The sequence below is a fragment of the Meriones unguiculatus genome (genome assembly GCF_030254825.1).
Source record: "Meriones unguiculatus strain TT.TT164.6M chromosome 10 unlocalized genomic scaffold, Bangor_MerUng_6.1 Chr10_unordered_Scaffold_79, whole genome shotgun sequence".
Classification (NCBI taxonomy): domain Eukaryota; kingdom Metazoa; phylum Chordata; class Mammalia; order Rodentia; family Muridae; genus Meriones; species Meriones unguiculatus.
Genome location: NW_026843579.1, coordinates 214,259 through 241,019, shown reverse-complemented (window position 1 = coordinate 241,019; position 26,761 = coordinate 214,259). Strand labels below are relative to the sequence as shown.

At 69.9% G+C, this 26,761-nt stretch overlaps 14 non-coding genes across 14 annotated transcripts; all 14 read right to left on the bottom strand.

Annotated features, from left to right (window-relative positions):
* Positions 1-1,374: 1,374 nt before the first annotated feature.
* On the bottom strand, positions 1,375-1,493 carry LOC132650426 (5S ribosomal RNA). Its single transcript, XR_009588789.1, has one exon. It is a non-coding gene; the product is annotated as a 5S ribosomal RNA (ribosomal RNA).
* A 1,759-nt stretch (positions 1,494-3,252) lies between these two features.
* LOC132650425 (5S ribosomal RNA) lies at positions 3,253-3,371 on the bottom strand. Its single transcript, XR_009588788.1, has one exon. It is a non-coding gene; the product is annotated as a 5S ribosomal RNA (ribosomal RNA).
* Positions 3,372-5,193: 1,822 nt separating this feature from the next.
* On the bottom strand, positions 5,194-5,312 carry LOC132650423 (5S ribosomal RNA). The gene has a single exon (XR_009588786.1). It is a non-coding gene; the product is annotated as a 5S ribosomal RNA (ribosomal RNA).
* Positions 5,313-7,079: 1,767 nt separating this feature from the next.
* Positions 7,080-7,198, bottom strand: LOC132650422 (5S ribosomal RNA). The gene has a single exon (XR_009588785.1). It is a non-coding gene; the product is annotated as a 5S ribosomal RNA (ribosomal RNA).
* A 1,797-nt stretch (positions 7,199-8,995) lies between these two features.
* On the bottom strand, positions 8,996-9,114 carry LOC132650421 (5S ribosomal RNA). Its single transcript, XR_009588784.1, has one exon. It is a non-coding gene; the product is annotated as a 5S ribosomal RNA (ribosomal RNA).
* Positions 9,115-10,911: 1,797 nt separating this feature from the next.
* On the bottom strand, positions 10,912-11,030 carry LOC132650420 (5S ribosomal RNA). The gene has a single exon (XR_009588783.1). It is a non-coding gene; the product is annotated as a 5S ribosomal RNA (ribosomal RNA).
* Positions 11,031-12,793: 1,763 nt separating this feature from the next.
* Positions 12,794-12,912, bottom strand: LOC132650419 (5S ribosomal RNA). The gene has a single exon (XR_009588782.1). It is a non-coding gene; the product is annotated as a 5S ribosomal RNA (ribosomal RNA).
* Positions 12,913-14,680: 1,768 nt separating this feature from the next.
* LOC132650418 (5S ribosomal RNA) lies at positions 14,681-14,799 on the bottom strand. Its single transcript, XR_009588781.1, has one exon. It is a non-coding gene; the product is annotated as a 5S ribosomal RNA (ribosomal RNA).
* A 1,787-nt stretch (positions 14,800-16,586) lies between these two features.
* On the bottom strand, positions 16,587-16,705 carry LOC132650417 (5S ribosomal RNA). Its single transcript, XR_009588780.1, has one exon. It is a non-coding gene; the product is annotated as a 5S ribosomal RNA (ribosomal RNA).
* A 1,811-nt stretch (positions 16,706-18,516) lies between these two features.
* On the bottom strand, positions 18,517-18,635 carry LOC132650416 (5S ribosomal RNA). The gene has a single exon (XR_009588779.1). It is a non-coding gene; the product is annotated as a 5S ribosomal RNA (ribosomal RNA).
* A 1,808-nt stretch (positions 18,636-20,443) lies between these two features.
* On the bottom strand, positions 20,444-20,562 carry LOC132650415 (5S ribosomal RNA). Its single transcript, XR_009588778.1, has one exon. It is a non-coding gene; the product is annotated as a 5S ribosomal RNA (ribosomal RNA).
* A 1,736-nt stretch (positions 20,563-22,298) lies between these two features.
* On the bottom strand, positions 22,299-22,417 carry LOC132650414 (5S ribosomal RNA). Its single transcript, XR_009588777.1, has one exon. It is a non-coding gene; the product is annotated as a 5S ribosomal RNA (ribosomal RNA).
* A 1,732-nt stretch (positions 22,418-24,149) lies between these two features.
* Positions 24,150-24,268, bottom strand: LOC132650412 (5S ribosomal RNA). Its single transcript, XR_009588775.1, has one exon. It is a non-coding gene; the product is annotated as a 5S ribosomal RNA (ribosomal RNA).
* A 1,779-nt stretch (positions 24,269-26,047) lies between these two features.
* LOC132650411 (5S ribosomal RNA) lies at positions 26,048-26,166 on the bottom strand. Its single transcript, XR_009588774.1, has one exon. It is a non-coding gene; the product is annotated as a 5S ribosomal RNA (ribosomal RNA).
* Positions 26,167-26,761: the final 595 nt, after the last annotated feature.

Below are 26,761 nucleotides of genomic sequence, written 5' to 3'. Positions count from 1 at the left end.
GGGGGCCAGGCAGGCCCCTCCCTGCCTCGGAGCCCGAGAGAGCCCTCCTCGGTCTGAGCCGTGGGCCTCTCTCTGGATCCCCGCTGGACAAGGCGTGGGGGGGTCGCCTTGGGCATCTGCCCATCGGGGCGCTGGGGTCACTCGTGGGTTACAGGCCCCGCCCCGCCCCGCCCCGCCCCGCCCTTGCTGCCGCTTTCCCTGCCTTCAGCGAGTGGCTACCGCTCACTGGCCGGCGGGGGACGTGCCACGGTGGGCGAGGGCGAGGAGGCTGGCTGGCCTGGGTCATCCTCCCGGACGAACCCGGGTACACGCCGCCCTGCCCGTGCTCTCCCGGGGCCCTTGCCGGATTTGGGTGCCCGCCCGGCATCCCTCCCTCACCCCGGGGGAACTGTCTCCAACTCCTCCTCCTCCTCCTCCTCCTCCTCCTAATCGTCCCCTCAGGACGTGTCCAGCCCGACGTCCCAAGGCTCGAGTCCAGTTGCAGGGGACACTGGCTGTGCTTGGCGGCCCCGCTCAGGCTCCTTCTCTCTTGGGAACTTGAGGGCCCGCTCTTCCGGCTCTGTGGTCCCTCCCCTCCCAGCCCACTGCCACAAGCGTGCTGCCAGCCAGCCGCCAGCCAGCCAGCCAGCCATCATCCATCCACCCATCCAGCCATTCTTCCATCATCAGTCCATCCTTCCATCCATCAACCCATCCACAAATCATCTATCCATCCATCCATCCACCCATCCATCCATTCTTCCATCATCCATCCATCCATCCATCCATCCATCCACCATCCACTCATCCATCATTCATCTATCATCCATCCAGCCAGCCGTCCATCCAACTCCTCCCTCCTCTAGTTCAGACACTGCCTCCTCCGTGAACCGCTGAGGTCCCCACCCACCCAGCCACCCACCCACCCACCCACCCACACCCACACCCACACCCACCAAAACCCACACCCACCGACCCACCAGGCAGGAGGAGGAGGACGAGGAGGAGGAGACTCTGGTTGGGCAGCGTGGACACAGCCGCCCGGACTGACGGACTCTGCAGAGCTCCGCCACCAGCCCAGGATGTGGGGTTCGAAGGCTCCACGCGAGTCAAGACGGCCTCCCCCGCGGCCCCTCCACTGAGGTCCTGGGATCCCCGCCCTGGGGCCACCCCCTATCCCCGGTGTGGGGTCCAGCCCGAGGGCTGGCTGGCTGGCTCCGCCGGGCCAGCCCGCAGCCAGGGCGGACGGGGGCGCCCCTTGGCTTGGCGGGGGGTGGGGTGGGGTGGCGTGGGGGTGGCCCTGGGCGTGGCCCCGCCCGGCCCGGGCCACAGAGCTTTGCAGAAGCCGACGCAAAGCCCCTTTGGAAAACAGGCTCCTTCCTGCCAGAAAAAAAAAGCCTACAGCACCCGGTATTCCCAGGCGGTCTCCCATCCAAGTACTAACCAGGCCCGACCCTGCTTAGCTTCCGAGATCAGACGAGATCGGGCGCGTTCAGGGTGGTATGGCCGTAGACGCACGAGCCCGTCTCCGCGCCGCCCAAGAGCCTGCTCCGCGCCTGCGGCCGCGCTCCCCGGCCCGCCCCCGACGACAGCCGAGCCCAGCCGAGCCCAGCCCACCCCCCGGCCGCCCCTGGGCCCTCCCCGAGCCCCTCCCCGCTCCCGCAGCACGGACCAGGGCCCACGGGCCGGGCGGCCGGAGGGCGCGCGACCTAGAACCTGCTCGGCTCTGCTCAGGGGCCAGCCTTGCCCCCGCCACACCCCACTCCCCCACCCCGCACCCCCCGGCCGGGGCCTCCAGGGCTCCTTGGCTCTCGCCGACGCCTCGCCTCGGGGCCGCCCGCCGCGCCGTCCAGGGCAGGGCTTGGCACTGGACCCCGACTCGCCCCACCTGGGTCGGGGGCCAGGCAGGCCCCTCCCTGCCTCGGAGCCCGAGAGAGCCCTCCTCGGTCTGAGCCGTGGGCCTCTCTCTGGATCCCCGCTGGACAAGGCGTGGGGGGGTCGCCTTGGGCATCTGCCCATCGGGGCGCTGGGGTCACTCGTGGGTTACAGGCCCCGCCCCGCCCCGCCCCGCCCCGCCCTTGCTGCCGCTTTCCCTGCCTTCAGCGAGTGGCTACCGCTCACTGGCCGGCGGGGGACGTGCCACGGTGGGCGAGGGCGAGGAGGCTGGCTGGCCTGGGTCATCCTCCCGGACGAACCCGGGTACACGCCGCCCTGCCCGTGCTCTCCCGGGGCCCTTGCCGGATTTGGGTGCCCGCCCGGCATCCCTCCCTCACCCCGGGGGAACTGTCTCCAACTCCTCCTCCTCCTCCTCCTCCTCCTCCTAATCGTCCCCTCAGGACGTGTCCAGCCCGACGTCCCAAGGCTCGAGTCCAGTTGCAGGGGACACTGGCTGTGCTTGGCGGCCCCGCTCAGGCTCCTTCTCTCTTGGGAACTTGAGGGCCCGCTCTTCCGGCTCTGTGGTCCCTCCCCTCCCAGCCCACTGCCACAAGCGTGCTGCCAGCCAGCCGCCAGCCAGCCAGCCAGCCATCATCCATCCACCCATCCAGCCATTCTTCCATCATCAGTCCATCCTTCCATCCATCAACCCATCCACAAATCATCTATCCATCCATCCATCCACCCATCCATCCATTCTTCCATCATCCATCCATCCATCCATCCATCCATCCATCCACCATCCACTCATCCATCATTCATCTATCATCCATCCAGCCAGCCGTCCATCCAACTCCTCCCTCCTCTAGTTCAGACACTGCCTCCTCCGTGAACCGCTGAGGTCCCCACCCACCCAGCCACCCACCCACCCACCCACCCACACCCACACCCACACACACCAAAACCCACACCCACCGACCCACCAGGCAGGAGGAGGAGGACGAGGAGGAGGAGACTCTGGTTGGGCAGCGTGGACACAGCCGCCCGGACTGACGGACTCTGCAGAGCTCCGCCACCAGCCCAGGATGTGGGGTTCGAAGGCTCCACGCGAGTCAAGACGGCCTCCCCCGCGGCCCCTCCACTGAGGTCCTGGGATCCCCGCCCTGGGGCCACCCCCTATCCCCGGTGCGGGGTCCAGCCCGAGGGCTGGCTGGCTGGCTCCGCCGGGCCAGCCCGCAGCCAGGGCGGACGGGGGCGCCCCTTGGCTTGGCGGGGGGTGGGGTGGGGTGGCGTGGGGGTGGCCCTGGGCGTGGCCCCGCCCGGCCCGGGCCACAGAGCTTTGCAGAAGCCGACGCAAAGCCCCTTTGGAAAACAGGCTCCTTCCTGCCAGAAAAAAAAAGCCTACAGCACCCGGTATTCCCAGGCGGTCTCCCATCCAAGTACTAACCAGGCCCGACCCTGCTTAGCTTCCGAGATCAGACGAGATCGGGCGCGTTCAGGGTGGTATGGCCGTAGACGCACGAGCCCGTCTCCGCGCCGCCCAAGAGCCTGCTCCGCGCCTGCGGCCGCGCTCCCCGGCCCGCCCCCGACGACAGCCGAGCCCAGCCGAGCCCAGCCCACCCCCCGGCCGCCCCTGGGCCCTCCCCGATCCCCTCCCCGCTCCCGCAGCACGGACCAGGGCCCACGGGCCGGGCGGCCGGAGGGCGCGCGACCTAGAACCTGCTCGGCTCTGCTCAGGGGCCAGCCTTGCCCCCGCCACACCCCACTCCCCCACCCCGCACCCCCCGGCCGGGGCCTCCAGGGCTCCTTGGCTCTCGCCGACGCCTCGCCTCGGGGCCGCCCGCCGCGCCGTCCAGGGCAGGGCTTGGCTCTGGACCCCGACTCGCCCCACCTGGGTCTGGGGCCAGGCAGGCCCCTCCCTGCCTCGGAGCCCGAGAGAGCCCTCCTCGGTCTGAGCCGTGGGCCTCTCTCTGGATCCCCGCTGGACAAGGCGTGGGGGGGTCGCCTTGGGCATCTGCCCATCGGGGCGCTGGGGTCACTCGTGGGTTACAGGCCCCGCCCCGCCCTGCCCCGCCCCGCCCTTGCTGCCGCTTTCCCTGCCTTCAGCGAGTGGCTACCGCTCACTGGCCGGCGGGGGACGTGCCACGGTGGGCGAGGGCGAGGAGGCTGGCTGGCCTGGGTCATCCTCCCGGACGAACCCGGGTACACGCCGCCCTGCCCGTGCTCTCCCGGGGCCCTTGCCGGATTTGGGTGCCCGCCCGGCATCCCTCCCTCACCCCGGGGGAACTGTCTCCAACTCCTCCTCCTCCTCCTCCTCCTCCTCCTCCTCCTCCTCCTCCTCCTCCTCCTCCTCCTCCTAATCGTCCCCTCAGGACGTGTCCAGCCCGACGTCCCAAGGCTCGAGTCCAGTTGCAGGGGACACTGGCTGTGCTTGGCGGCCCCGCTCAGGCTCCTTCTCTCTTGGGAACTTGAGGGCCCGCTCTTCCGGCTCTGTGGTCCCTCCCCTCCCAGCCCACTGCCACAAGCGTGCTGCCAGCCAGCCGCCAGCCAGCCAGCCAGCCATCATCCATCCACCCATCCAGCCATTCTTCCATCATCAGTCCATCCTTCCATCCATCAACCCATCCACAAATCATCTATCCATCCATCCATCCATCCATCCACCCATCCATCCATCCATTCTTCCATCATCCATCCATCCATCCATCCATCCATCCATCCATCCACCATCCACTCATCCATCATTCATCTATCATCCATCCAGCCAGCCGTCCATCCAACTCCTCCCTCCTCTAGTTCAGACACTGCCTCCTCCGTGAACCGCTGAGGTCCCCACCCACCCAGCCACCCACCCACCCACCCACCCACACCCACACCCACACCCACACACACCAAAACCCACACCCACCGACCCACCAGGCAGGAGGAGGAGGACGAGGAGGAGGAGACTCTGGTTGGGCAGCGTGGACACAGCCGCCCGGACTGACGGACTCTGCAGAGCTCCGCCACCAGCCCAGGATGTGGGGTTCGAAGGCTCCACGCGAGTCAAGACGGCCTCCCCCGCGGCCCCTCCACTGAGGTCCTGGGATCCCCGCCCTGGGGCCACCCCCTATCCCCGGTGCGGGGTCCAGCCCGAGGGCTGGCTGGCTGGCTGGCTGGCTCCGCCGGGCCAGCCCGCAGCCAGGGCGGACGGGGGCGCCCCTTGGCTTGACGGGGGGTGGGGTGGGGTGGCGTGGGGGTGGCCCTGGGCGTGGCCCCGCCCGGCCCGGGCCACAGAGCTTTGCAGAAGCCGACGCAAAGCCCCTTTGGAAAACAGGCTCCTTCCTGCCAGAAAAAAAAAGCCTACAGCACCCGGTATTCCCAGGCGGTCTCCCATCCAAGTACTAACCAGGCCCGACCCTGCTTAGCTTCCGAGATCAGACGAGATCGGGCGCGTTCAGGGTGGTATGGCCGTAGACGCACGAGCCCGTCTCCGCGCCGCCCAAGAGCCTGCTCCGCGCCTGCGGCCGCGCTCCCCGGCCCGCCCCCGACGACAGCCGAGCCCAGCCGAGCCCAGCCCACCCCCCGGCCGCCCCTGGGCCCTCCCCGAGCCCCTCCCCGCTCCCGCAGCACGGACCAGGGCCCACGGGCCGGGCGGCCGGAGGGCGCGCGACCTAGAACCTGCTCGGCTCTGCTCAGGGGCCAGCCTTGCCCCCGCCACACCCCACTCCCCCACCCCGCACCCCCCGGCCGGGGCCTCCAGGGCTCCTTGGCTCTCGCCGACGCCTCGCCTCGGGGCCGCCCGCCGCGCCGTCCAGGGCAGGGCTTGGCACTGGACCCCGACTCGCCCCACCTGGGTCGGGGGCCAGGCAGGCCCCTCCCTGCCTCGGAGCCCGAGAGAGCCCTCCTCGGTCTGAGCCGTGGGCCTCTCTCTGGATCCCCGCTGGACAAGGCGTGGGGGGGTCGCCTTGGGCATCTGCCCATCGGGGCGCTGGGGTCACTCGTGGGTTACAGGCCCCGCCCCGCCCCGCCCCGCCCCGCCCTTGCTGCCGCTTTCCCTGCCTTCAGCGAGTGGCTACCGCTCACTGGCCGGCGGGGGACGTGCCACGGTGGGCGAGGGCGAGGAGGCTGGCTGGCCTGGGTCATCCTCCCGGACGAACCCGGGTACACGCCGCCCTGCCCGTGCTCTCCCGGGGCCCTTGCCGGATTTGGGTGCCCGCCCGGCATCCCTCCCTCACCCCGGGGGAACTGTCTCCAACTCCTCCTCCTCCTCCTCCTCCTCCTCCTAATCGTCCCCTCAGGACGTGTCCAGCCCGACGTCCCAAGGCTCGAGTCCAGTTGCAGGGGACACTGGCTGTGCTTGGCGGCCCCGCTCAGGCTCCTTCTCTCTTGGGAACTTGAGGGCCCGCTCTTCCGGCTCTGTGGTCCCTCCCCTCCCAGCCCACTGCCACAAGCGTGCTGCCAGCCAGCCGCCAGCCAGCCAGCCAGCCATCATCCATCCACCCATCCAGCCATTCTTCCATCATCAGTCCATCCTTCCATCCATCAACCCATCCACAAATCATCTATCCATCCATCCATCCACCCATCCATCCATTCTTCCATCATCCATCCATCCATCCATCCATCCATCCATCCATCCATCCACCATCCACTCATCCATCATTCATCTCTCATCCATCCAGCCAGCCGTCCATCCAACTCCTCCCTCCTCTAGTTCAGACACTGCCTCCTCCGTGAACCGCTGAGGTCCCCACCCACCCAGCCACCCACCCACCCACCCACCCACACCCACACCCACACCCACCAAAACCCACACCCACCGACCCACCAGGCAGGAGGAGGAGGACGAGGAGGAGGAGACTCTGGTTGGGCAGCGTGGACACAGCCGCCCGGACTGACGGACTCTGCAGAGCTCCGCCACCAGCCCAGGATGTGGGGTTCGAAGGCTCCACGCGAGTCAAGACGGCCTCCCCCGCGGCCCCTCCACTGAGGTCCTGGGATCCCCGCCCTGGGGCCACCCCCTATCCCCGGTGCGGGGTCCAGCCCGAGGGCTGGCTGGCTGGCTCCGCCGGGCCAGCCCGCAGCCAGGGCGGACGGGGGCGCCCCTTGGCTTGGCGGGGGGTGGGGTGGGGTGGCGTGGGGGTGGCCCTGGGCGTGGCCCCGCCCGGCCCGGGCCACAGAGCTTTGCAGAAGCCGACGCAAAGCCCCTTTGGAAAACAGGCTCCTTCCTGCCAGAAAAAAAAAGCCTACAGCACCCGGTATTCCCAGGCGGTCTCCCATCCAAGTACTAACCAGGCCCGACCCTGCTTAGCTTCCGAGATCAGACGAGATCGGGCGCGTTCAGGGTGGTATGGCCGTAGACGCACGAGCCCGTCTCCGCGCCGCCCAAGAGCCTGCTCCGCGCCTGCGGCCGCGCTCCCCGGCCCGCCCCCGACGACAGCCGAGCCCAGCCGAGCCCAGCCCACCCCCCGGCCGCCCCTGGGCCCTCCCCGAGCCCCTCCCCGCTCCCGCAGCACGGACCAGGGCCCACGGGCCGGGCGGCCGGAGGGCGCGCGACCTAGAACCTGCTCGGCTCTGCTCAGGGGCCAGCCTTGCCCCCGCCACACCCCACTCCCCCACCCCGCACCCCCCGGCCGGGGCCTCCAGGGCTCCTTGGCTCTCGCCGACGCCTCGCCTCGGGGCCGCCCGCCGCGCCGTCCAGGGCAGGGCTTGGCACTGGACCCCGACTCGCCCCACCTGGGTCGGGGGCCAGGCAGGCCCCTCCCTGCCTCGGAGCCCGAGAGAGCCCTCCTCGGTCTGAGCCGTGGGCCTCTCTCTGGATCCCCGCTGGACAAGGCGTGGGGGGGTCGCCTTGGGCATCTGCCCATCGGGGCGCTGGGGTCACTCGTGGGTTACAGGCCCCGCCCCGCCCCGCCCCGCCCCGCCCTTGCTGCCGCTTTCCCTGCCTTCAGCGAGTGGCTACCGCTCACTGGCCGGCGGGGGACGTGCCACGGTGGGCGAGGGCGAGGAGGCTGGCTGGCCTGGGTCATCCTCCCGGACGAACCCGGGTACACGCCGCCCTGCCCGTGCTCTCCCGGGGCCCTTGCCGGATTTGGGTGCCCGCCCGGCATCCCTCCCTCACCCCGGGGGAACTGTCTCCAACTCCTCCTCCTCCTCCTCCTCCTCCTCCTAATCGTCCCCTCAGGACGTGTCCAGCCCGACGTCCCAAGGCTCGAGTCCAGTTGCAGGGGACACTGGCTGTGCTTGGCGGCCCCGCTCAGGCTCCTTCTCTCTTGGGAACTTGAGGGCCCGCTCTTCCGGCTCTGTGGTCCCTCCCCTCCCAGCCCACTGCCACAAGCGTGCTGCCAGCCAGCCGCCAGCCAGCCAGCCAGCCATCATCCATCCACCCATCCAGCCATTCTTCCATCATCAGTCCATCCTTCCATCCATCAACCCATCCACAAATCATCTATCCATCCATCCATCCATCCATCCACCCATCCATCCATCCATTCTTCCATCATCCATCCATCCATCCATCCATCCATCCATCCATCCATCCACCATCCACTCATCCATCATTCATCTATCATCCATCCAGCCAGCCGTCCATCCAACTCCTCCCTCCTCTAGTTCAGACACTGCCTCCTCCGTGAACCGCTGAGGTCCCCACCCACCCAGCCACCCACCCACCCACCCACCCACCCACACCCACACCCACACCCACACACACCAAAACCCACACCCACCGACCCACCAGGCAGGAGGAGGAGGACGAGGAGGAGGAGACTCTGGTTGGGCAGCGTGGACACAGCCGCCCGGACTGACGGACTCTGCAGAGCTCCGCCACCAGCCCAGGATGTGGGGTTCGAAGGCTCCACGCGAGTCAAGACGGCCTCCCCCGCGGCCCCTCCACTGAGGTCCTGGGATCCCCGCCCTGGGGCCACCCCCTATCCCCGGTGCGGGGTCCAGCCCGAGGGCTGGCTGGCTGGCTGGCTGGCTCCGCCGGGCCAGCCCGCAGCCAGGGCGGACGGGGGCGCCCCTTGGCTTGGCGGGGGGTGGGGTGGGGTGGCGTGGGGGTGGCCCTGGGCGTGGCCCCGCCCGGCCCGGGCCACAGAGCTTTGCAGAAGCCGACGCAAAGCCCCTTTGGAAAACAGGCTCCTTCCTGCCAGAAAAAAAAAGCCTACAGCACCCGGTATTCCCAGGCGGTCTCCCATCCAAGTACTAACCAGGCCCGACCCTGCTTAGCTTCCGAGATCAGACGAGATCGGGCGCGTTCAGGGTGGTATGGCCGTAGACGCACGAGCCCGTCTCCGCGCCGCCCAAGAGCCTGCTCCGCGCCTGCGGCCGCGCTCCCCGGCCCGCCCCCGACGACAGCCGAGCCCAGCCGAGCCCAGCCCACCCCCCGGCCGCCCCTGGGCCCTCCCCGAGCCCCTCCCCGCTCCCGCAGCACGGACCAGGGCCCACGGGCCGGGCGGCCGGAGGGCGCGCGACCTAGAACCTGCTCGGCTCTGCTCAGGGGCCAGCCTTGCCCCCGCCACACCCCACTCCCCCACCCCGCACCCCCCGGCCGGGGCCTCCAGGGCTCCTTGGCTCTCGCCGACGCCTCGCCTCGGGGCCGCCCGCCGCGCCGTCCAGGGCAGGGCTTGGCACTGGACCCCGACTCGCCCCACCTGGGTCGGGGGCCAGGCAGGCCCCTCCCTGCCTCGGAGCCCGAGAGAGCCCTCCTCGGTCTGAGCCGTGGGCCTCTCTCTGGATCCCCGCTGGACAAGGCGTGGGGGGGTCGCCTTGGGCATCTGCCCATCGGGGCGCTGGGGTCACTCGTGGGTTACAGGCCCCGCCCCGCCCCGCCCCGCCCCGCCCTTGCTGCCGCTTTCCCTGCCTTCAGCGAGTGGCTACCGCTCACTGGCCGGCGGGGGACGTGCCACGGTGGGCGAGGGCGAGGAGGCTGGCTGGCCTGGGTCATCCTCCCGGACGAACCCGGGTACACGCCGCCCTGCCCGTGCTCTCCCGGGGCCCTTGCCGGATTTGGGTGCCCGCCCGGCATCCCTCCCTCACCCCGGGGGAACTGTCTCCAACTCCTCCTCCTCCTCCTCCTCCTCCTCCTAATCGTCCCCTCAGGACGTGTCCAGCCCGACGTCCCAAGGCTCGAGTCCAGTTGCAGGGGACACTGGCTGTGCTTGGCGGCCCCGCTCAGGCTCCTTCTCTCTTGGGAACTTGAGGGCCCGCTCTTCCGGCTCTGTGGTCCCTCCCCTCCCAGCCCACTGCCACAAGCGTGCTGCCAGCCAGCCGCCAGCCAGCCAGCCAGCCATCATCCATCCACCCATCCAGCCATTCTTCCATCATCAGTCCATCCTTCCATCCATCAACCCATCCACAAATCATCTATCCATCCATCCATCCATCCATCCACCCATCCATCCATCCATTCTTCCATCATCCATCCATCCATCCATCCATCCATCCATCCATCCATCCACCATCCACTCATCCATCATTCATCTATCATCCATCCAGCCAGCCGTCCATCCAACTCCTCCCTCCTCTAGTTCAGACACTGCCTCCTCCGTGAACCGCTGAGGTCCCCACCCACCCAGCCACCCACCCACCCACCCACCCACCCACACCCACACCCACACCCACACACACCAAAACCCACACCCACCGACCCACCAGGCAGGAGGAGGAGGACGAGGAGGAGGAGACTCTGGTTGGGCAGCGTGGACACAGCCGCCCGGACTGACGGACTCTGCAGAGCTCCGCCACCAGCCCAGGATGTGGGGTTCGAAGGCTCCACGCGAGTCAAGACGGCCTCCCCCGCGGCCCCTCCACTGAGGTCCTGGGATCCCCGCCCTGGGGCCACCCCCTATCCCCGGTGCGGGGTCCAGCCCGAGGGCTGGCTGGCTGGCTGGCTGGCTCCGCCGGGCCAGCCCGCAGCCAGGGCGGACGGGGGCGCCCCTTGGCTTGGCGGGGGGTGGGGTGGGGTGGCGTGGGGGTGGCCCTGGGCGTGGCCCCGCCCGGCCCGGGCCACAGAGCTTTGCAGAAGCCGACGCAAAGCCCCTTTGGAAAACAGGCTCCTTCCTGCCAGAAAAAAAAAGCCTACAGCACCCGGTATTCCCAGGCGGTCTCCCATCCAAGTACTAACCAGGCCCGACCCTGCTTAGCTTCCGAGATCAGACGAGATCGGGCGCGTTCAGGGTGGTATGGCCGTAGACGCACGAGCCCGTCTCCGCGCCGCCCAAGAGCCTGCTCCGCGCCTGCGGCCGCGCTCCCCGGCCCGCCCCCGACGACAGCCGAGCCCAGCCGAGCCCAGCCCACCCCCCGGCCGCCCCTGGGCCCTCCCCGAGCCCCTCCCCGCTCCCGCAGCACGGACCAGGGCCCACGGGCCGGGCGGCCGGAGGGCGCGCGACCTAGAACCTGCTCGGCTCTGCTCAGGGGCCAGCCTTGCCCCCGCCACACCCCACTCCCCCACCCCGCATCCCCCGGCCGGGGCCTCCAGGGCTCCTTGGCTCTCGCCGACGCCTCGCCTCGGGGCCGCCCGCCGCGCCGTCCAGGGCAGGGCTTGGCACTGGACCCCGACTCGCCCCACCTGGGTCGGGGGCCAGGCAGGCCCCTCCCTGCCTCGGAGCCCGAGAGAGCCCTCCTCGGTCTGAGCCGTGGGCCTCTCTCTGGATCCCCGCTGGACAAGGCGTGGGGGGGTCGCCTTGGGCATCTGCCCATCGGGGCGCTGGGGTCACTCGTGGGTTACAGGCCCCGCCCCGCCCCGCCCCGCCCCGCCCTTGCTGCCGCTTTCCCTGCCTTCAGCGAGTGGCTACCGCTCACTGGCCGGCGGGGGACGTGCCACGGTGGGCGAGGGCGAGGAGGCTGGCTGGCCTGGGTCATCCTCCCGGACGAACCCGGGTACACGCCGCCCTGCCCGTGCTCTCCCGGGGCCCTTGCCGGATTTGGGTGCCCGCCCGGCATCCCTCCCTCACCCCGGGGGAACTGTCTCCAACTCCTCCTCCTCCTCCTCCTCCTCCTCCTAATCGTCCCCTCAGGACGTGTCCAGCCCGACGTCCCAAGGCTCGAGTCCAGTTGCAGGGGACACTGGCTGTGCTTGGCGGCCCCGCTCAGGCTCCTTCTCTCTTGGGAACTTGAGGGCCCGCTCTTCCGGCTCTGTGGTCCCTCCCCTCCCAGCCCACTGCCACAAGCGTGCTGCCAGCCAGCCGCCAGCCAGCCAGCCAGCCATCATCCATCCACCCATCCAGCCATTCTTCCATCATCAGTCCATCCTTCCATCCATCAACCCATCCACAAATCATCTATCCATCCATCCATCCATCCATCCACCCATCCATCCATCCATTCTTCCATCATCCATCCATCCATCCATCCATCCACCATCCACTCATCCATCATTCATCTCTCATCCATCCAGCCAGCCGTCCATCCAACTCCTCCCTCCTCTAGTTCAGACACTGCCTCCTCCGTGAACCGCTGAGGTCCCCACCCACCCAGCCACCCACCCACCCACCCACCCACACCCACACCCACACCCACCAAAACCCACACCCACCGACCCACCAGGCAGGAGGAGGAGGACGAGGAGGAGGAGACTCTGGTTGGGCAGCGTGGACACAGCCGCCCGGACTGACGGACTCTGCAGAGCTCCGCCACCAGCCCAGGATGTGGGGTTCGAAGGCTCCACGCGAGTCAAGACGGCCTCCCCCGCGGCCCCTCCACTGAGGTCCTGGGATCCCCGCCCTGGGGCCACCCCCTATCCCCGGTGCGGGGTCCAGCCCGAGGGCTGGCTGGCTGGCTCCGCCGGGCCAGCCCGCAGCCAGGGCGGACGGGGGCGCCCCTTGGCTTGGCGGGGGGTGGGGTGGGGTGGCGTGGGGGTGGCCCTGGGCGTGGCCCCGCCCGGCCCGGGCCACAGAGCTTTGCAGAAGCCGACGCAAAGCCCCTTTGGAAAACAGGCTCCTTCCTGCCAGAAAAAAAAAGCCTACAGCACCCGGTATTCCCAGGCGGTCTCCCATCCAAGTACTAACCAGGCCCGACCCTGCTTAGCTTCCGAGATCAGACGAGATCGGGCGCGTTCAGGGTGGTATGGCCGTAGACGCACGAGCCCGTCTCCGCGCCGCCCAAGAGCCTGCTCCGCGCCTGCGGCCGCGCTCCCCGGCCCGCCCCCGACGACAGCCGAGCCCAGCCGAGCCCAGCCCACCCCCCGGCCGCCCCTGGGCCCTCCCCGAGCCCCTCCCCGCTCCCGCAGCACGGACCAGGGCCCACGGGCCGGGCGGCCGGAGGGCGCGCGACCTAGAACCTGCTCGGCTCTGCTCAGGGGCCAGCCTTGCCCCCGCCACACCCCACTCCCCCACCCCGCACCCCCCGGCCGGGGCCTCCAGGGCTCCTTGGCTCTCGCCGACGCCTCGCCTCGGGGCCGCCCGCCGCGCCGTCCAGGGCAGGGCTTGGCACTGGACCCCGACTCGCCCCACCTGGGTCGGGGGCCAGGCAGGCCCCTCCCTGCCTCGGAGCCCGAGAGAGCCCTCCTCGGTCTGAGCCGTGGGCCTCTCTCTGGATCCCCGCTGGACAAGGCGTGGGGGGGTCGCCTTGGGCATCTGCCCATCGGGGCGCTGGGGTCACTCGTGGGTTACAGGCCCCGCCCCGCCCCGCCCCGCCCCGCCCCGCCCTTGCTGCCGCTTTCCCTGCCTTCAGCGAGTGGCTACCGCTCACTGGCCGGCGGGGGACGTGCCACGGTGGGCGAGGGCGAGGAGGCTGGCTGGCCTGGGTCATCCTCCCGGACGAACCCGGGTACACGCCGCCCTGCCCGTGCTCTCCCGGGGCCCTTGCCGGATTTGGGTGCCCGCCCGGCATCCCTCCCTCACCCCGGGGGAACTGTCTCCAACTCCTCCTCCTCCTCCTCCTCCTCCTCCTAATCGTCCCCTCAGGACGTGTCCAGCCCGACGTCCCAAGGCTCGAGTCCAGTTGCAGGGGACACTGGCTGTGCTTGGCGGCCCCGCTCAGGCTCCTTCTCTCTTGGGAACTTGAGGGCCCGCTCTTCCGGCTCTGTGGTCCCTCCCCTCCCAGCCCACTGCCACAAGCGTGCTGCCAGCCAGCCGCCAGCCAGCCAGCCAGCCATCATCCATCCACCCATCCAGCCATTCTTCCATCATCAGTCCATCCTTCCATCCATCAACCCATCCACAAATCATCTATCCATCCATCCATCCACCCATCCATCCATTCTTCCATCATCCATCCATCCATCCATCCATCCATCCATCCATCCACCATCCACTCATCCATCATTCATCTATCATCCATCCAGCCAGCCGTCCATCCAACTCCTCCCTCCTCTAGTTCAGACACTGCCTCCTCCGTGAACCGCTGAGGTCCCCACCCACCCAGCCACCCACCCACCCACCCACCCACACCCACACCCACACACACCAAAACCCACACCCACCGACCCACCAGGCAGGAGGAGGAGGACGAGGAGGAGGAGACTCTGGTTGGGCAGCGTGGACACAGCCGCCCGGACTGACGGACTCTGCAGAGCTCCGCCACCAGCCCAGGATGTGGGGTTCGAAGGCTCCACGCGAGTCAAGACGGCCTCCCCCGCGGCCCCTCCACTGAGGTCCTGGGATCCCCGCCCTGGGGCCACCCCCTATCCCCGGTGCGGGGTCCAGCCCGAGGGCTGGCTGGCTGGCTCCGCCGGGCCAGCCCGCAGCCAGGGCGGACGGGGGCGCCCCTTGGCTTGGCGGGGGGTGGGGTGGGGTGGCGTGGGGGTGGCCCTGGGCGTGGCCCCGCCCGGCCCGGGCCACAGAGCTTTGCAGAAGCCGACGCAAAGCCCCTTTGGAAAACAGGCTCCTTCCTGCCAGAAAAAAAAAGCCTACAGCACCCGGTATTCCCAGGCGGTCTCCCATCCAAGTACTAACCAGGCCCGACCCTGCTTAGCTTCCGAGATCAGACGAGATCGGGCGCGTTCAGGGTGGTATGGCCGTAGACGCACGAGCCCGTCTCCGCGCCGCCCAAGAGCCTGCTCCGCGCCTGCGGCCGCGCTCCCCGGCCCGCCCCCGACGACAGCCGAGCCCAGCCGAGCCCAGCCCACCCCCCGGCCGCCCCTGGGCCCTCCCCGAGCCCCTCCCCGCTCCCGCAGCACGGACCAGGGCCCACGGGCCGGGCGGCCGGAGGGCGCGCGACCTAGAACCTGCTCGGCTCTGCTCAGGGGCCAGCCTTGCCCCCGCCACACCCCACTCCCCCACCCCGCACCCCCCGGCCGGGGCCTCCAGGGCTCCTTGGCTCTCGCCGACGCCTCGCCTCGGGGCCGCCCGCCGCGCCGTCCAGGGCAGGGCTTGGCACTGGACCCCGACTCGCCCCACCTGGGTCGGGGGCCAGGCAGGCCCCTCCCTGCCTCGGAGCCCGAGAGAGCCCTCCTCGGTCTGAGCCGTGGGCCTCTCTCTGGATCCCCGCTGGACAAGGCGTGGGGGGGTCGCCTTGGGCATCTGCCCATCGGGGCGCTGGGGTCACTCGTGGGTTACAGGCCCCGCCCCGCCCCGCCCCGCCCCGCCCTTGCTGCCGCTTTCCCTGCCTTCAGCGAGTGGCTACCGCTCACTGGCCGGCGGGGGACGTGCCACGGTGGGCGAGGGCGAGGAGGCTGGCTGGCCTGGGTCATCCTCCCGGACGAACCCGGGTACACGCCGCCCTGCCCGTGCTCTCCCGGGGCCCTTGCCGGATTTGGGTGCCCGCCCGGCATCCCTCCCTCACCCCGGGGGAACTGTCTCCAACTCCTCCTCCTCCTCCTCCTCCTCCTCCTCCTCCTCCTCCTCCTCCTCCTCCTAATCGTCCCCTCAGGACGTGTCCAGCCCGACGTCCCAAGGCTCGAGTCCAGTTGCAGGGGACACTGGCTGTGCTTGGCGGCCCCGCTCAGGCTCCTTCTCTCTTGGGAACTTGAGGGCCCGCTCTTCCGGCTCTGTGGTCCCTCCCCTCCCAGCCCACTGCCACAAGCGTGCTGCCAGCCAGCCGCCAGCCAGCCAGCCAGCCATCATCCATCCACCCATCCAGCCATTCTTCCATCATCAGTCCATCCTTCCATCCATCAACCCATCCACAAATCATCTATCCATCCATCCATCCACCCATCCATCCATTCTTCCATCATCCATCCATCCATCCATCCATCCATCCATCCATCCACCATCCACTCATCCATCATTCATCTATCATCCATCCAGCCAGCCGTCCATCCAACTCCTCCCTCCTCTAGTTCAGACACTGCCTCCTCCGTGAACCGCTGAGGTCCCCACCCACCCAGCCACCCACCCACCCACCCACCCACACCCACACCCACACACACCAAAACCCACACCCACCGACCCACCAGGCAGGAGGAGGAGGACGAGGAGGAGGAGACTCTGGTTGGGCAGCGTGGACACAGCCGCCCGGACTGACGGACTCTGCAGAGCTCCGCCACCAGCCCAGGATGTGGGGTTCGAAGGCTCCACGCGAGTCAAGACGGCCTCCCCCGCGGCCCCTCCACTGAGGTCCTGGGATCCCCGCCCTGGGGCCACCCCCTATCCCCGGTGCGGGGTCCAGCCCGAGGGCTGGCTGGCTGGCTCCGCCGGGCCAGCCCGCAGCCAGGGCGGACGGGGGCGCCCCTTGGCTTGGCGGGGGGTGGGGTGGGGTGGCGTGGGGGTGGCCCTGGGCGTGGCCCCGCCCGGCCCGGGCCACAGAGCTTTGCAGAAGCCGACGCAAAGCCCCTTTGGAAAACAGGCTCCTTCCTGCCAGAAAAAAAAAGCCTACAGCACCCGGTATTCCCAGGCGGTCTCCCATCCAAGTACTAACCAGGCCCGACCCTGCTTAGCTTCCGAGATCAGACGAGATCGGGCGCGTTCAGGGTGGTATGGCCGTAGACGCACGAGCCCGTCTCCGCGCCGCCCAAGAGCCTGCTCCGCGCCTGCGGCCGCGCTCCCCGGCCCGCCCCCGACGACAGCCGAGCCCAGCCGAGCCCAGCCCACCCCCCGGCCGCCCCTGGGCCCTCCCCGAGCCCCTCCCCGCTCCCGCAGCACGGACCAGGGCCCACGGGCCGGGCGGCCGGAGGGCGCGCGACCTAGAACCTGCTCGGCTCTGCTCAGGGGCCAGCCTTGCCCCCGCCACACCCCACTCCCCCACCCCGCACCCCCCGGCCGGGGCCTCCAGGGCTCCTTGGCTCTCGCCGACGCCTCGCCTCGGGGCCGCCCGCCGCGCCGTCCAGGGCAGGGCTTGGCACTGGACCCCGACTCGCCCCACCTGGGTCGGGGGCCAGGCAGGCCCCTCCCTGCCTCGGAGCCCGAGAGAGCCCTCCTCGGTCTGAGCCGTGGGCCTCTCTCTGGATCCCCGCTGGACAAGGCGTGGGGGGGTCGCCTTGGGCATCTGCCCATCGGGGCGCTGGGGTCACTCGTGGGTTACAGGCCCCGCCCCGCCCCGCCCCGCCCCGCCCTTGCTGCCGCTTTCCCTGCCTTCAGCGAGTGGCTACCGCTCACTGGCCGGCGGGGGACGTGCCACGGTGGGCGAGGGCGAGGAGGCTGGCTGGCCTGGGTCATCCTCCCGGACGAACCCGGGTACACGCCGCCCTGCCCGTGCTCTCCCGGGGCCCTTGCCGGATTTGGGTGCCCGCCCGGCATCCCTCCCTCACCCCGGGGGAACTGTCTCCAACTCCTCCTCCTCCTCCTCCTCCTCCTCCTCCTCCTCCTCCTCCTCCTCCTCCTCCTCCTCCTCCTAATCGTCCCCTCAGGACGTGTCCAGCCCGACGTCCCAAGGCTCGAGTCCAGTTGCAGGGGACACTGGCTGTGCTTGGCGGCCCCGCTCAGGCTCCTTCTCTCTTGGGAACTTGAGGGCCCGCTCTTCCGGCTCTGTGGTCCCTCCCCTCCCAGCCCACTGCCACAAGCGTGCTGCCAGCCAGCCGCCAGCCAGCCAGCCAGCCATCATCCATCCACCCATCCAGCCATTCTTCCATCATCAGTCCATCCTTCCATCCATCAACCCATCCACAAATCATCTATCCATCCATCCATCCACCCATCCATCCATTCTTCCATCATCCATCCATCCATCCATCCATCCATCCATCCATCCATCCACCATCCACTCATCCATCATTCATCTATCATCCATCCAGCCAGCCGTCCATCCAACTCCTCCCTCCTCTAGTTCAGACACTGCCTCCTCCGTGAACCGCTGAGGTCCCCACCCACCCAGCCACCCACCCACCCACCCACCCACACCCACACCCACACCCACCAAAACCCACACCCACCGACCCACCAGGCAGGAGGAGGAGGACGAGGAGGAGGAGACTCTGGTTGGGCAGCGTGGACACAGCCGCCCGGACTGACGGACTCTGCAGAGCTCCGCCACCAGCCCAGGATGTGGGGTTCGAAGGCTCCACGCGAGTCAAGACGGCCTCCCCCGCGGCCCCTCCACTGAGGTCCTGGGATCCCCGCCCTGGGGCCACCCCCTATCCCCGGTGCGGGGTCCAGCCCGAGGGCTGGCTGGCTGGCTGGCTGGCTCCGCCGGGCCAGCCCGCAGCCAGGGCGGACGGGGGCGCCCCTTGGCTTGGCGGGGGGTGGGGTGGGGTGGCGTGGGGGTGGCCCTGGGCGTGGCCCCGCCCGGCCCGGGCCACAGAGCTTTGCAGAAGCCGACGCAAAGCCCCTTTGGAAAACAGGCTCCTTCCTGCCAGAAAAAAAAAGCCTACAGCACCCGGTATTCCCAGGCGGTCTCCCATCCAAGTACTAACCAGGCCCGACCCTGCTTAGCTTCCGAGATCAGACGAGATCGGGCGCGTTCAGGGTGGTATGGCCGTAGACGCACGAGCCCGTCTCCGCGCCGCCCAAGAGCCTGCTCCGCGCCTGCGGCCGCGCTCCCCGGCCCGCCCCCGACGACAGCCGAGCCCAGCCGAGCCCAGCCCACCCCCCGGCCGCCCCTGGGCCCTCCCCGAGCCCCTCCCCGCTCCCGCAGCACGGACCAGGGCCCACGGGCCGGGCGGCCGGAGGGCGCGCGACCTAGAACCTGCTCGGCTCTGCTCAGGGGCCAGCCTTGCCCCCGCCACACCCCACTCCCCCACCCCGCACCCCCCGGCCGGGGCCTCCAGGGCTCCTTGGCTCTCGCCGACGCCTCGCCTCGGGGCCGCCCGCCGCGCCGTCCAGGGCAGGGCTTGGCACTGGACCCCGACTCGCCCCACCTGGGTCGGGGGCCAGGCAGGCCCCTCCCTGCCTCGGAGCCCGAGAGAGCCCTCCTCGGTCTGAGCCGTGGGCCTCTCTCTGGATCCCCGCTGGACAAGGCGTGGGGGGGTCGCCTTGGGCATCTGCCCATCGGGGCGCTGGGGTCACTCGTGGGTTACAGGCCCCGCCCCGCCCCGCCCCGCCCCGCCCTTGCTGCCGCTTTCCCTGCCTTCAGCGAGTGGCTACCGCTCACTGGCCGGCGGGGGACGTGCCACGGTGGGCGAGGGCGAGGAGGCTGGCTGGCCTGGGTCATCCTCCCGGACGAACCCGGGTACACGCCGCCCTGCCCGTGCTCTCCCGGGGCCCTTGCCGGATTTGGGTGCCCGCCCGGCATCCCTCCCTCACCCCGGGGGAACTGTCTCCAACTCCTCCTCCTCCTCCTCCTCCTCCTCCTCCTCCTCCTCCTCCTCCTCCTCCTCCTCCTCCTAATCGTCCCCTCAGGACGTGTCCAGCCCGACGTCCCAAGGCTCGAGTCCAGTTGCAGGGGACACTGGCTGTGCTTGGCGGCCCCGCTCAGGCTCCTTCTCTCTTGGGAACTTGAGGGCCCGCTCTTCCGGCTCTGTGGTCCCTCCCCTCCCAGCCCACTGCCACAAGCGTGCTGCCAGCCAGCCGCCAGCCAGCCAGCCAGCCATCATCCATCCACCCATCCAGCCATTCTTCCATCATCAGTCCATCCTTCCATCCATCAACCCATCCACAAATCATCTATCCATCCATCCATCCACCCATCCATCCATTCTTCCATCATCCATCCATCCATCCATCCATCCATCCATCCATCCATCCACCATCCACTCATCCATCATTCATCTATCATCCATCCAGCCAGCCGTCCATCCAACTCCTCCCTCCTCTAGTTCAGACACTGCCTCCTCCGTGAACCGCTGAGGTCCCCACCCACCCAGCCACCCACCCACCCACCCACCCACACCCACACCCACACACACCAAAACCCACACCCACCGACCCACCAGGCAGGAGGAGGAGGACGAGGAGGAGGAGACTCTGGTTGGGCAGCGTGGACACAGCCGCCCGGACTGACGGACTCTGCAGAGCTCCGCCACCAGCCCAGGATGTGGGGTTCGAAGGCTCCACGCGAGTCAAGACGGCCTCCCCCGCGGCCCCTCCACTGAGGTCCTGGGATCCCCGCCCTGGGGCCACCCCCTATCCCCGGTGCGGGGTCCAGCCCGAGGGCTGGCTGGCTGGCTGGCTGGCTCCGCCGGGCCAGCCCGCAGCCAGGGCGGACGGGGGCGCCCCTTGGCTTGGCGGGGGGTGGGGTGGGGTGGCGTGGGGGTGGCCCTGGGCGTGGCCCCGCCCGGCCCGGGCCACAGAGCTTTGCAGAAGCCGACGCAAAGCCCCTTTGGAAAACAGGCTCCTTCCTGCCAGAAAAAAAAAGCCTACAGCACCCGGTATTCCCAGGCGGTCTCCCATCCAAGTACTAACCAGGCCCGACCCTGCTTAGCTTCCGAGATCAGACGAGATCGGGCGCGTTCAGGGTGGTATGGCCGTAGACGCACGAGCCCGTCTCCGCGCCGCCCAAGAGCCTGCTCCGCGCCTGCGGCCGCGCTCCCCGGCCCGCCCCCGACGACAGCCGAGCCCAGCCGAGCCCAGCCCACCCCCCGGCCGCCCCTGGGCCCTCCCCGAGCCCCTCCCCGCTCCCGCAGCACGGACCAGGGCCCACGGGCCGGGCGGCCGGAGGGCGCGCGACCTAGAACCTGCTCGGCTCTGCTCAGGGGCCAGCCTTGCCCCCGCCACACCCCACTCCCCCACCCCGCACCCCCCGGCCGGGGCCTCCAGGGCTCCTTGGCTCTCGCCGACGCCTCGCCTCGGGGCCGCCCGCCGCGCCGTCCAGGGCAGGGCTTGGCACTGGACCCCGACTCGCCCCACCTGGGTCGGGGGCCAGGCAGGCCCCTCCCTGCCTCGGAGCCCGAGAGAGCCCTCCTCGGTCTGAGCCGTGGGCCTCTCTCTGGATCCCCGCTGGACAAGGCGTGGGGGGGTCGCCTTGGGCATCTGCCCATCGGGGCGCTGGGGTCACTCGTGGGTTACAGGCCCCGCCCCGCCCCGCCCCGCCCCGCCCTTGCTGCCGCTTTCCCTGCCTTCAGCGAGTGGCTACCGCTCACTGGCCGGCGGGGGACGTGCCACGGTGGGCGAGGGCGAGGAGGCTGGCTGGCCTGGGTCATCCTCCCGGACGAACCCGGGTACACGCCGCCCTGCCCGTGCTCTCCCGGGGCCCTTGCCGGATTTGGGTGCCCGCCCGGCATCCCTCCCTCACCCCGGGGGAACTGTCTCCAACTCCTCCTCCTCCTCCTCCTCCTCCTCCTAATCGTCCCCTCAGGACGTGTCCAGCCCGACGTCCCAAGGCTCGAGTCCAGTTGCAGGGGACACTGGCTGTGCTTGGCGGCCCCGCTCAGGCTCCTTCTCTCTTGGGAACTTGAGGGCCCGCTCTTCCGGCTCTGTGGTCCCTCCCCTCCCAGCCCACTGCCACAAGCGTGCTGCCAGCCAGCCGCCAGCCAGCCAGCCAGCCATCATCCATCCACCCATCCAGCCATTCTTCCATCATCAGTCCATCCTTCCATCCATCCATCCACCCATCCATCCATTCTTCCATCATCCATCCATCCATCCATCCATCCATCCATCCATCCATCCACCATCCACTCATCCATCATTCATCTATCATCCATCCAGCCAGCCGTCCATCCAACTCCTCCCTCCTCTAGTTCAGACACTGCCTCCTCCGTGAACCGCTGAGGTCCCCACCCACCCAGCCACCCACCCACCCACCCACCCACACCCACACCCACACACACCAAAACCCACACCCACCGACCCACCAGGCAGGAGGAGGAGGACGAGGAGGAGGAGACTCTGGTTGGGCAGCGTGGACACAGCCGCCCGGACTGACGGACTCTGCAGAGCTCCGCCACCAGCCCAGGATGTGGGGTTCGAAGGCTCCACGCGAGTCAAGACGGCCTCCCCCGCGGCCCCTCCACTGAGGTCCTGGGATCCCCGCCCTGGGGCCACCCCCTATCCCCGGTGCGGGGTCCAGCCCGAGGGCTGGCTGGCTGGCTCCGCCGGGCCAGCCCGCAGCCAGGGCGGACGGGGGCGCCCCTTGGCTTGGCGGGGGGTGGGGTGGGGTGGCGTGGGGGTGGCCCTGGGCGTGGCCCCGCCCGGCCCGGGCCACAGAGCTTTGCAGAAGCCGACGCAAAGCCCCTTTGGAAAACAGGCTCCTTCCTGCCAGAAAAAAAAAGCCTACAGCACCCGGTATTCCCAGGCGGTCTCCCATCCAAGTACTAACCAGGCCCGACCCTGCTTAGCTTCCGAGATCAGACGAGATCGGGCGCGTTCAGGGTGGTATGGCCGTAGACGCACGAGCCCGTCTCCGCGCCGCCCAAGAGCCTGCTCCGCGCCTGCGGCCGCGCTCCCCGGCCCGCCCCCGACGACAGCCGAGCCCAGCCGAGCCCAGCCCACCCCCCGGCCGCCCCTGGGCCCTCCCCGAGCCCCTCCCCGCTCCCGCAGCACGGACCAGGGCCCACGGGCCGGGCGGCCGGAGGGCGCGCGACCTAGAACCTGCTCGGCTCTGCTCAGGGGCCAGCCTTGCCCCCGCCACACCCCACTCCCCCACCCCGCACCCCCCGGCCGGGGCCTCCAGGGCTCCTTGGCTCTCGCCGACGCCTCGCCTCGGGGCCGCCCGCCGCGCCGTCCAGGGCAGGGCTTGGCACTGGACCCCGACTCGCCCCACCTGGGTCGGGGGCCAGGCAGGCCCCTCCCTGCCTCGGAGCCCGAGAGAGCCCTCCTCGGTCTGAGCCGTGGGCCTCTCTCTGGATCCCCGCTGGACAAGGCGTGGGGGGGTCGCCTTGGGCATCTGCCCATCGGGGCGCTGGGGTCACTCGTGGGTTACAGGCCCCGCCCCGCCCCGCCCCGCCCCGCCCTTGCTGCCGCTTTCCCTGCCTTCAGCGAGTGGCTACCGCTCACTGGCCGGCGGGGGACGTGCCACGGTGGGCGAGGGCGAGGAGGCTGGCTGGCCTGGGTCATCCTCCCGGACGAACCCGGGTACACGCCGCCCTGCCCGTGCTCTCCCGGGGCCCTTGCCGGATTTGGGTGCCCGCCCGGCATCCCTCCCTCACCCCGGGGGAACTGTCTCCAACTCCTCCTCCTCCTCCTCCTCCTCCTCCTAATCGTCCCCTCAGGACGTGTCCAGCCCGACGTCCCAAGGCTCGAGTCCAGTTGCAGGGGACACTGGCTGTGCTTGGCGGCCCCGCTCAGGCTCCTTCTCTCTTGGGAACTTGAGGGCCCGCTCTTCCGGCTCTGTGGTCCCTCCCCTCCCAGCCCACTGCCACAAGCGTGCTGCCAGCCAGCCGCCAGCCAGCCAGCCAGCCATCATCCATCCACCCATCCAGCCATTCTTCCATCATCAGTCCATCCTTCCATCCATCCATCCACCCATCCATCCATTCTTCCATCATCCATCCATCCATCCATCCATCCATCCATCCATCCACCATCCACTCATCCATCATTCATCTATCATCCATCCAGCCAGCCGTCCATCCAACTCCTCCCTCCTCTAGTTCAGACACTGCCTCCTCCGTGAACCGCTGAGGTCCCCACCCACCCAGCCACCCACCCACCCACCCACCCACACCCACACCCACACCCACCAAAACCCACACCCACCGACCCACCAGGCAGGAGGAGGAGGACGAGGAGGAGGAGACTCTGGTTGGGCAGCGTGGACACAGCCGCCCGGACTGACGGACTCTGCAGAGCTCCGCCACCAGCCCAGGATGTGGGGTTCGAAGGCTCCACGCGAGTCAAGACGGCCTCCCCCGCGGCCCCTCCACTGAGGTCCTGGGATCCCCGCCCTGGGGCCACCCCCTATCCCCGGTGCGGGGTCCAGCCCGAGGGCTGGCTGGCTGGCTCCGCCGGGCCAGCCCGCAGCCAGGGCGGACGGGGGCGCCCCTTGGCTTGGCGGGGGGTGGGGTGGGGTGGCGTGGGGGTGGCCCTGGGCGTGGCCCCGCCCGGCCCGGGCCACAGAGCTTTGCAGAAGCCGACGCAAAGCCCCTTTGGAAAACAGGCTCCTTCCTGCCAGAAAAAAAAAGCCTACAGCACCCGGTATTCCCAGGCGGTCTCCCATCCAAGTACTAACCAGGCCCGACCCTGCTTAGCTTCCGAGATCAGACGAGATCGGGCGCGTTCAGGGTGGTATGGCCGTAGACGCACGAGCCCGTCTCCGCGCCGCCCAAGAGCCTGCTCCGCGCCTGCGGCCGCGCTCCCCGGCCCGCCCCCGACGACAGCCGAGCCCAGCCGAGCCCAGCCCACCCCCCGGCCGCCCCTGGGCCCTCCCCGAGCCCCTCCCCGCTCCCGCAGCACGGACCAGGGCCCACGGGCCGGGCGGCCGGAGGGCGCGCGACCTAGAACCTGCTCGGCTCTGCTCAGGGGCCAGCCTTGCCCCCGCCACACCCCACTCCCCCACCCCGCACCCCCCGGCCGGGGCCTCCAGGGCTCCTTGGCTCTCGCCGACGCCTCGCCTCGGGGCCGCCCGCCGCGCCGTCCAGGGCAGGGCTTGGCACTGGACCCCGACTCGCCCCACCTGGGTCGGGGGCCAGGCAGGCCCCTCCCTGCCTCGGAGCCCGAGAGAGCCCTCCTCGGTCTGAGCCGTGGGCCTCTCTCTGGATCCCCGCTGGACAAGGCGTGGGGGGGGTCGCCTTGGGCATCTGCCCATCGGGGCGCTGGGGTCACTCGTGGGTTACAGGCCCCGCCCCGCCCCGCCCCGCCCTTGCTGCCGCTTTCCCTGCCTTCAGCGAGTGGCTACCGCTCACTGGCCGGCGGGGGACGTGCCACGGTGGGCGAGGGCGAGGAGGCTGGCTGGCCTGGGTCATCCTCCCGGACGAACCCGGGTACACGCCGCCCTGCCCGTGCTCTCCCGGGGCCCTTGCCGGATTTGGGTGCCCGCCCGGCATCCCTCCCTCACCCCGGGGGAACTGTCTCCAACTCCTCCTCCTCCTCCTCCTCCTCCTCCTAATCGTCCCCTCAGGACGTGTCCAGCCCGACGTCCCAAGGCTCGAGTCCAGTTGCAGGGGACACTGGCTGTGCTTGGCGGCCCCGCTCAGGCTCCTTCTCTCTTGGGAACTTGAGGGCCCGCTCTTCCGGCTCTGTGGTCCCTCCCCTCCCAGCCCACTGCCACAAGCGTGCTGCCAGCCAGCCGCCAGCCAGCCAGCCAGCCATCATCCATCCACCCATCCAGCCATTCTTCCATCATCAGTCCATCCTTCCATCCATCAACCCATCCACAAATCATCTATCCATCCATCCATCCACCCATCCATCCATTCTTCCATCATCCATCCATCCATCCATCCATCCATCCATCCATCCATCCATCCATCCACCATCCACTCATCCATTATTCATCTATCATCCATCCAGCCAGCCGTCCATCCAACTCCTCCCTCCTCTAGTTCAGACACTGCCTCCTCCGTGAACCGCTGAGGTCCCCACCCACCCAGCCACCCACCCACCCACCCACCCACCCACCCACACCCACACCCACACCCACCAAAACCCACACCCACCGACCCACCAGGCAGGAGGAGGAGGACGAGGAGGAGGAGACTCTGGTTGGGCAGCGTGGACACAGCCGCCCGGACTGACGGACTCTGCAGAGCTCCGCCACCAGCCCAGGATGTGGGGTTCGAAGGCTCCACGCGAGTCAAGACGGCCTCCCCCGCGGCCCCTCCACTGAGGTCCTGGGATCCCCGCCCTGGGGCCACCCCCTATCCCCGGTGCGGGGTCCAGCCCGAGGGCTGGCTGGCTGGCTCCGCCGGGCCAGCCCGCAGCCAGGGCGGACGGGGGCGCCCCTTGGCTTGGCGGGGGGTGGGGTGGGGTGGCGTGGGGGTGGCCCTGGGCGTGGCCCCGCCCGGCCCGGGCCACAGAGCTTTGCAGAAGCCGACGCAAAGCCCCTTTGGAAAACAGGCTCCTTCCTGCCAGAAAAAAAAAGCCTACAGCACCCGGTATTCCCAGGCGGTCTCCCATCCAAGTACTAACCAGGCCCGACCCTGCTTAGCTTCCGAGATCAGACGAGATCGGGCGCGTTCAGGGTGGTATGGCCGTAGACGCACGAGCCCGTCTCCGCGCCGCCCAAGAGCCTGCTCCGCGCCTGCGGCCGCGCTCCCCGGCCCGCCCCCGACGACAGCCGAGCCCAGCCGAGCCCAGCCCACCCCCCGGCCGCCCCTGGGCCCTCCCCGAGCCCCTCCCCGCTCCCGCAGCACGGACCAGGGCCCACGGGCCGGGCGGCCGGAGGGCGCGCGACCTAGAACCTGCTCGGCTCTGCTCAGGGGCCAGCCTTGCCCCCGCCACACCCCACTCCCCCACCCCGCACCCCCCGGCCGGGGCCTCCAGGGCTCCTTGGCTCTCGCCGACGCCTCGCCTCGGGGCCGCCCGCCGCGCCGTCCAGGGCAGGGCTTGGCACTGGACCCCGACTCGCCCCACCTGGGTCGGGGGCCAGGCAGGCCCCTCCCTGCCTCGGAGCCCGAGAGAGCCCTCCTCGGTCTGAGCCGTGGGCCTCTCTCTGGATCCCCGCTGGACAAGGCGTGGGGGGGGTCGCCTTGGGCATCTGCCCATCGGGGCGCTGGGGTCACTCGTGGGTTACAGGCCCCGCCCCGCCCCGCCCCGCCCCGCCCTTGCTGCCGCTTTCCCTGCCTTCAGCGAGT